At 44.6% G+C, this 8733-nt stretch overlaps 1 pseudogene; it reads right to left on the reverse strand.

Moving 5' to 3' along the window:
• Positions 1-1208: 1208 nt before the first annotated feature.
• On the reverse strand, positions 1209-3194 carry LOC133921737 (pentatricopeptide repeat-containing protein At5g15300-like; annotated as a pseudogene).
• Positions 3195-8733: the final 5539 nt, after the last annotated feature.

The raw sequence follows: 8733 nt of genomic DNA on the forward strand, positions 1-8733 counted from the left end.
TTAGGCCACCCATCATCTTAGGAGGTGGTTAGTAATCCTTAACGTCTTCTGAGAGGGCTGCAGCCTTATCAGTGGGTGGTCGACGCATACTTTTACAATTCTTGCTATGAAAAATCTATTTATTTAATTTTTTAAAGAAAAAAAATAAAAATAAAAAATCTAATCCGTCTATCCTCCTGGACTGATCCCAAAATCTCCCCAGAAGGGCCGAAACTCAACTCGAAGTGTCATGGTCCAATGAAGACATGCGATCGGCTGCAGAAAATTGTTCAGGGCTGAACGTGCCAAAAGCCTACTAGGGTACCACAATGGGGAGGCGCTATTTGGTTTATTGAGAGAAAAGGGTCCAAAAGTGAGTACAAAAATGACTAGCCTACTACTTTAACCAAATTTGCCTCCCAAGCCTTGCAAAAACTTTGCCACCAATTTGGCAACAGACATATGGCTGCCAATACAGATTACGAGTTCCCTTCGTCTGTGTTAAGCAAATAAATATTTTACCTGATATGGCATTTGAATCTACAAAGGATTCCACATCAATGAATCAAATAATTGAGACGCTGTCGGTTTACACCTTAGACGACACCAAAATCTGAATATATGCAGTTGAAAGTGTTACCATGAGATGTTTGTTTACCAGATAAAACCAAAAGGTTAGGAAATTCACCACAATTTTCGCGACCAACACTTGTCCCAGAGAAGGAGAAATATCAGGATAGTGATTCCATGATTGCACCACAATTTAGGTTGCTATCACCAACTTATACATCGAACTGTGCAAGTATAGGATAGTCTAAATGACAGATCAACTCCGGCAACTTCAAGTACAGAGTTCCGGACATCCCAATACCAAGGATGAGACATTATTTGTTCTGTTGGCCTGCTTGGCTGGTTCAGGAATTATTTTCTTACAATTCATCGTTCAGGTTAAACTTTGACTTCAGAATGCAAATAGATATTTCTCTCTCCGGACACCAATAAAATCAAATAAATTATTTGGTGCTCAGATACATATAAGTACAGTAATATTATATGCAATATAAGCTCAAAAACTGATAAATGAAAATGCACAGGCATTAGCTTGTAATACAGCATGTTAAAAGTTACCAGACAAGCATAACGAAAGTGTGAATTTTTCTGCAGGATATACTATAAGTAAACACAAAAAAACTAGAAAAGGTCATAATTTTTCATAAATACATGTAATGGAAGAAGCTATCAAAGATAAACCGTATAAGCAATTTTTGAAATTAAGCATGAGAGACACATTTCACAATATCCACTTGAGTGGGTTGGATTGATCTCATCCACTGCACTTTTGATCTCAATATGCAACAAAAATGAGGTCAAGAAACTAGTGGAAAAATCCTTGCATGAATCTGAATCACTGGTGAACTGTTCATATTACACAATCGTTAGTCTCAATGCTCACAGTTCCTGCCCCTTTTAGTCAGTATTCAAGCACCCACTTGCACTTCTTGCCAGTTTTTTGCAGTTCCGCTTCCTGTATGTGCAATTACTCAAGGCAGTTCAAGTGCGGTCAATTAAGCACATGTTGACATATCAATCAAACATTTCTCCTTCGGGAGAACTCATTTAGCCCCAATCAGCCAGTCTCATCGATATCATGTTGCCCCTCGACCCAACCTGTCAACAACTGCAAAGTCTCAATGCCCTTAGTTATCAGTGTAAAGTAGTCCTAAATCCTTACTGAAATTAAATTCACTCATTCCACGTATTGGATGTCATTTCCAACCACAGCATTGCCAGTGCCCTTTGGGACCTTGCGTTTCTTGAGGAGCCTGCGCACCGTGGCCATGTCGTCCCATCTATTCGCACTGCCATATAAGTTTGACAGGAGGATGTACCGGCTACCATACCCGGGCTCCAGTTCAATAAGCTTCTTGGCAACCTCCTCACCAAGCTCCACCTCTCCATGAATCTTGCAGGCACTAGCTAGTGCACCCCATAAGCCTGGGTGCGGTTCCACAGGCATGCTCTTGACGAAATACACTGCCTCCCTGACACGACCAGCACGGCCAAGCAAATCGACCATAAGACCATAATGCTCCGGGTCTGGTTGGATCCCAAAGTCCTTGACCATAATGTCAAACAACCAGCGGCCCTCATCGACGAGACCAGAGTGTCTGCAAGCGCTCAGTAACCCAGTAAAAGTTATGTCATATGGTCGAACACAGGCGAATTGCATCTTCCAGAACAGCGAAAAGGCCTGCCTCTCGCTGCCGTTCATGGCGAGCCCAGCAATCATCGAGTTCCACGTGTAAATGTTTCTCACTGGCATTGCAGCAAACACCTTGATGGCATTGCGGATAATCCCACATTTTCCATACATGTCAATTATCGCTGTCGCGAGGACAACGCTCATCGCCACGTGCAGCTCCTGCTGGGCGCACGCGTGCACCCATGCGCCGTGCTCCACGGAGCGCTGCTGCGCGGACGCAGAGACGGTGCTCACCAGCGCGGCCTCGTTCGGCATGGCACCGCGACCGACCATGTCACTGAACATCCTCAACGCCTCCTCACAGTGCCCGGACTGCACGAGTCCAGTGACCATAGAGCTCCAGGTGGCGGCGTTCCTGTCTGGCATTCTGTCGAACAGCTTCCGCGCCTCGGAAAGCATCCCGGCGCTGGCGTACGCGCTCAGCATCGCGTTCCATGAAACAACGTTCCTCTCGGGCATTGCGTCGAAGAACCACCTCGTCCGCTCCAGATTGCCGGCGTTGGCGTGCCCAGTGATCATTGTGGTCCAGGTGACAACGTCGGCGACATCATTGGAGATCTCCGCGAAGAGCCGATCAGCGGAGGCGACGCCGGAGGCGGTGAAGTAGGAGGAGACGGCGGCGTTGACAACGTAGACGTCGCGGGAGTGGCCGAACCTAATCGCGAGGGCGTGGAGGAAGGCTGGTGAGCAGGTGGTTAGGGACGCGGGTGCAGGTGTGGAGGGAAAAGGAGAGGGAGATGTGGTCTGGTAGGGGGCGGTGGAGGAGCAGGAGGCGGAGGAGAAGGGCGCACGAGGAGGGGAAGGGCGCCGCGCGCAGGAGGGAGTTGACGGAGAAGCGGGAGGAGAGGTGGCCGGAGGTGAGGAGGACGGCGTGTGCGCGGCGGAAGCTGGATGGTTTGGCGGCGGCCACGGCGGCGAGCCACCAGGAAGGCCGGGTGCTCCGCATCGGAGAGTACACACTGCGACAGGTCGGACCAGAGAGATTAAAAGTAGTTGGGCTTTGGGTCTTGGGCCAGAAAGAAAATCTCGGGTCATGGGCTCGTGGGCCAGTTCAAAAATGTGCTTCGTTTACAGCTGTTTTCCTTTCCTTTTCAAGTTGAAATGGATCTACTTCTTTTCACGGCGAAGCAGCTTTGCAACCTTAATATTTTCTTGCCTTCCAAAGACAGCCATCACATTCGAACCTGGAGTAGACCAAAACTTCGCTGTACTTCTACATCTCCACCTTGCAATCTTTCGCCCTGAATGCTTGTGGTAATTTCTTTCAGATTTGTTACATCTCAGTCGACTGAGATGTTGCAAATGTCTCAAATCAAATAAGATTGAACTAAATTTCACATGAATTAAGGGTTAGGGTTTGGGGTGGGAATTATCGGTCCCGATGGTTCTAGATGGATCGCTAGGGAGGTTTGCCGACTGGCCAGCGGTGGTGGTGGACGGTGGGCGGGATGGCAAGGATGCCGGGGCGTTGCCCACCTCAGCAGCAGAGGACAACTGGTGGATGGAGATTAAGGATGTCAATGGGTTGGATCGGGTACGGGTGAAACAGATCCATACCTGATATGTGCCCACGAAGGCTGGCGGGTAGTACTCGTGCTTGTGCTCGTCGGGTACTAAAAACCCGCGGGTCGCCCACGGTTAGGCAAAATTTCATCTAGTTTAATCTTATAAATTAGACAAAATCTATCAGTTATCTAATTGCATGGTTACTCTACAATTTCAATAACCACTAATGCAAGGTAGTTTCTGTATGCCTAACAATTTAACAGAAGTCTTATGAGTTTATGGCCATACTATTGCTAGTTTCTTTGTTCAACAGACCAACTTGGTAGAAAAAATAGTTTTTTGAACATCAACCAACCAAGAGAAGCACCAACCAAGCCTGGATACAAACTAAAATTAATCTAACACTCATCAGCAAGAACCAAGAAATCTTTAATCCAGTACTAGAAATTAGTCAAATCATATCAAGTTCCACTCCCGGTAGATCCAATTGGCATGTGTGAGAGTGCGATAGATTGTTGAGGGAAGCAATTGGCCTCAGCGGGTACTTGTTGGCAAAGATGGAGATGTCAGTGCTAGTGCCACAAACACTGCCACCGCGGACATCAGTGGCATCGAGGATAGCCAGAATAATGAATCGCTAGGTTCTTTGTCCCATTTAGCCACTTGAGAATTCTCTTCAGTGCTATCCAATAATCATCTCCTGAGTTGGACGTATAACGACTCAACCTGCATACTATATATGAGATGTCATACCTAGTTGCAATGGCCAAGTACATGAGGAAACCTATCACCTGTGAATATTTTAACTGGTATTTACCATGACTTACATTTTTCTTTAGCATAGCATTTGGATCATAGGGTGTGGCTATATGCTTACAATCTATCATTCCAAAATATGTAAGCACCTTGTCCACATAATGAGATTGACTTAGAGTTATCCCATTCTCGACATCCAACAGCTTGATATTTAGAATTACATCAACCTCTCCCAGATCCTTTATATCGAAGTTTTGAGATATAAAATACTTGATTCGGTTAATCATTTTCAGGTCTGTCCCAAACAATAATATGTCATCTACGTACAGACATAGAATTACTCCTCGTCCCCCATCATAGCGATAATACGCACATTTATCAGCTTCATTGCCATAAAAACCGAATGAAGTCAGTGTATATTGAACTTTTCATGCCACTGCTTAGGGGTCTATTTGAGACCATACAATGATTTGATTAGCCTACATATTTTAACCTCCTGTCTTGTTACCACGAATCCATCTGGCTGCTACATATAAATCTTCTCATCCAACTCTCCATTGAGGAAAGCAGTCTTCACATCCATCTGATGCACGAGGAGATTATGAGAAGTAGATAGTGCTAAAAGCACGCGGATAGTGGACAACCTGGCAACGGTAGAATACGTGCCAAAATAGTCTTCTCCTTTCTTTTGCATAAAACCCTTAGCCACTAGTCTAGCCTTGTACTTTTTATAGTACCATCGGTCTACGCATTCTCTTGAAGATCCATTTGCAGTCGACTGGCTTGCAACCAACTAGGAGGTCTGCTAACTCCCAAGTTCCGTTAGTGATAATCGAATCCATCTCACTATGAACTGCTTCCTTCCAGTACTCCGCTTCTAGAGAAGCGTATGTCTCTGAAAGGTTTTGTGGTTTATCATCCACGATAAAGGTGATATTGTCATCTCCTAGTGATTTTTCAGTTCTTTGCCTCTTCCTCCTCCTAAGTTTCAATTCAATAATTGTGTCGCTAACACTCCGAGAAATATGGTCATCAACTAAAAGATCATTGGTAACTACTTCCTTTTCTCGCATAGGAAAGATGTTCTCAAAGAAAGTCGCATCCCGAGACTCCATTATCGAGTTGATGGTAATGTCTGAGACCTTAGAATGGACCGCTAGGAATCTATAGATAGTACTTTATTGTGCATGCCCTAGAAAGACACAGTTGACAGTCTTTGGTTCTAATTTTCTTTTCTTTGGCAGTGGAACATGAGCTTTTGCTAAACAACCCTAGGTGCGAACAAAGAATAGATTTGATTTTCTTCTCTTCCATCCTTCATAGGGGGTTGCCTCGCGATTCCGAGGAGCGACCCTTTTCAAGACATAGTTAACTATGAGAACAGCCTCACCCCACCATGAGTTAGCCATACCAGAACTTTGTAACAAGGTATTAACCAAGTCACAAATTGTTCGATTCTTTCTCTCGGTTACCCCGTTGACCTGTGGTGAGTATGGTGGCGTAAACTCATAGATTATACCACTTTTCTCACAGAACTCGGAGAAATCCTTGGGAATATATTCTCCACCTCTGTCAGACCTCAGTCTATTTATTGTCTTCATCAGCTGGTTTTCCATTTCTGCCTTACAGATCTTAAAGTATTCTAACGCTATATCTTTTGTTCTAAGCAAGTAGATATAGCAAAACCTAGTAGCATCATCTGTAAGAGTAAAGGAGTATCTTTTGCCACCCTTAGTTAAAATTCTATTTATCTCACACAAGTCAGAATGGATCAGATCAAGTGGTGACGTGCTTCCCCCCTCGACCAAATGAAATGGTTTGCAAGGCTGCTTAGCTTGCACACACACCTCACACTTATGGCTCTTGTCATAATTATATGAGGGAATAAGATCTATCTTTCTCAAACGCATAATTGCTTCATTATTAACATGACAAATATGTGAATGCCAAATATCAATGTTCTTATTAGAATATGAAGAATAAAAAAATATTTGCAGAACTATCAAGAATAGAAATGCGGAACATGCCTCCGCAATGATAGCCCTTTCCTACAAACAACCCACACCTGGTCAACACTACTTTATTTGACTCGAAGGCTAACTTTATTCCTTGTCGGCACATCATTAACCCGCTAAGTAGATTATGGATCATGGCAGGTACAAACTGTACGTCCTTAAAGACAAGAGTCTTGCCAGAAGTTAGCTTCATGCTCACTTATCCTACTCCACGTACTGCTGCCGAAACCCCATTCCCCATAAGAACGCATCCACCATCTGCACCCTGGAGAGAAGTAAACCACATCTAATCAGCACAAAGATGTCTTGTAGCACCTGCATCAATCCACCAACTTACTGGTGAATTTTTCATAAAGACCTCAGATACATACCCACTAGTGGAGTCGCCTTTGCCGGTATCATCGGCCGTTGCAACCGCCACATGCACTTGGGCTTGGGCTGCCTTTTACTGTTAAGGTGTCGGCCCTTGCCCTTACAATCGTGGCATCTGATGGCCATGTGATCCAACCTACTGCAGACGTAGCAGAAAATCTTGAGCATATTCTTTTTCTTCATAGCATTAGCCTTTGATCCCGAAAAGCCAAGCTTGGTTCGTACCCGACCCATGCCCGCGAAGGCTGACGGGTAGAATTTTGTACCCGTGTTCGTGCCCGCCAGGTACACGAAAACCCACGGGTCACCCACGGTTAGGCAAAATTTCATCTGGTTTAATCTTATAAACTAGACAAATCTACCAGTTATCCAATTGCATGGTTGCTCTACAATTTCAATAACCACTAATGCAAGGTAGTTTATGTATGCCTAACAATTTAATAGAAATATTATGAGCTTATGGCCATGCTATTGCTAGTTTCTTTGTTCAACAGATCAACTTGGTAGAAAAAATAGTGAACATGAACCAACCAAGAGAAGCACCCATCAAGCCTAGATACAAACTAAAATTAATCTGACACTCATAAGTAAGAACCAAGAAATCTTTAATCCAGTACTAGAAATTAGTCAAAGCATGTCAAGTTCCACTCCCGGTAGATCCAATTGGCATGTGTGGGAGTGCGACAGACTATTGGGGAAGCAGTTGGCCTCAACGGGTACTTGTTGGAAAATATGGAGATGTCAGTATTAGTGCCACAGACACTGCTGCTGCGGACATCAGGGGCATTGAGGATGGAGTTCGAGGATGAGACGCTGTGAGCGATAGCAGCAGAGGAGTAGTACATGTCGACCCCGAGGTTGACGACTTCGCGATGGAGAGGTGCACGCGGAGGACGGCAACACCGATGTTCTTAAGCAGCTCGCCGAAGCCACGAGTGACCACGAAGATCTTGAAGCAGCTCGCCGTCGTTGGCTGCGAAGAGCTTGAAGCAATGCTCGGCTACAGATGCGGCCATAGGGTGCAACAGATCTGAGCAGAGGCTGGCTAGGGGCGATGACTGGTAGGGGGCTGAAGGCAAGCGACGGCTGGAGCGAGCAACCGAGAGAGGGCGAGTGAGGAGTGTGCGACTGGGGTGTGGCGGGTGCATGTGGAGGGTCATATGCAAGAGCTAGGGTTCGAAATGGACGGGTTATAATGTTGTAAAAAGTGCAATAATAAGAGCATATAAATCCATATACCGCAAATAACATAACAAGAGCAGAAAACAACATAAAGGATATACATGATATTGCAAGAATGAAGCACCAGTTCATGAACTAATATATCATTCATTATGTTTATAAAGAACAATACTAAATAGCAAAGTGTAATGTTAAAATTTGCTCTCGGAGGATTCTAACAACTGGCTCCAGAATTATGAAAGTCTGCTCCCAAGCTGTTCTATATTCATATCACAGATTGGATTAGCAAATGAGATCATAACTAGATTAAGACCATGAGCAAATTTCTCTGAAATTACTCCTGGATAAGGCTTCTGAGTAGGTGCATGCGCACTGAAAAAAGGAAACAAGCACTTGCAAGTCCAGTAGCACAACAAACCAGCAGCGCTCAAAACCCCAATTACTGAGACAAAATTGTATACTGCTCTATTGCTCTTACTTAAATCAATCAAGCAGATCAAGCTCGAGTTATAGATAGCCACAACACATGTCCAATAGCTTAACACAACTAGGCAGAGAACTAAGAGATAACAAGACCTCAAAATCAGTATGTAGAACCGATCAAAATGGAATCAAAGCGCCAAAAAAGTTACTGCCTAGATCATCCAAAAAATAGAGAGC

This window comes from Phragmites australis, chromosome 6 (assembly GCF_958298935.1).
Source record: "Phragmites australis chromosome 6, lpPhrAust1.1, whole genome shotgun sequence".
Classification (NCBI taxonomy): domain Eukaryota; kingdom Viridiplantae; phylum Streptophyta; class Magnoliopsida; order Poales; family Poaceae; genus Phragmites; species Phragmites australis.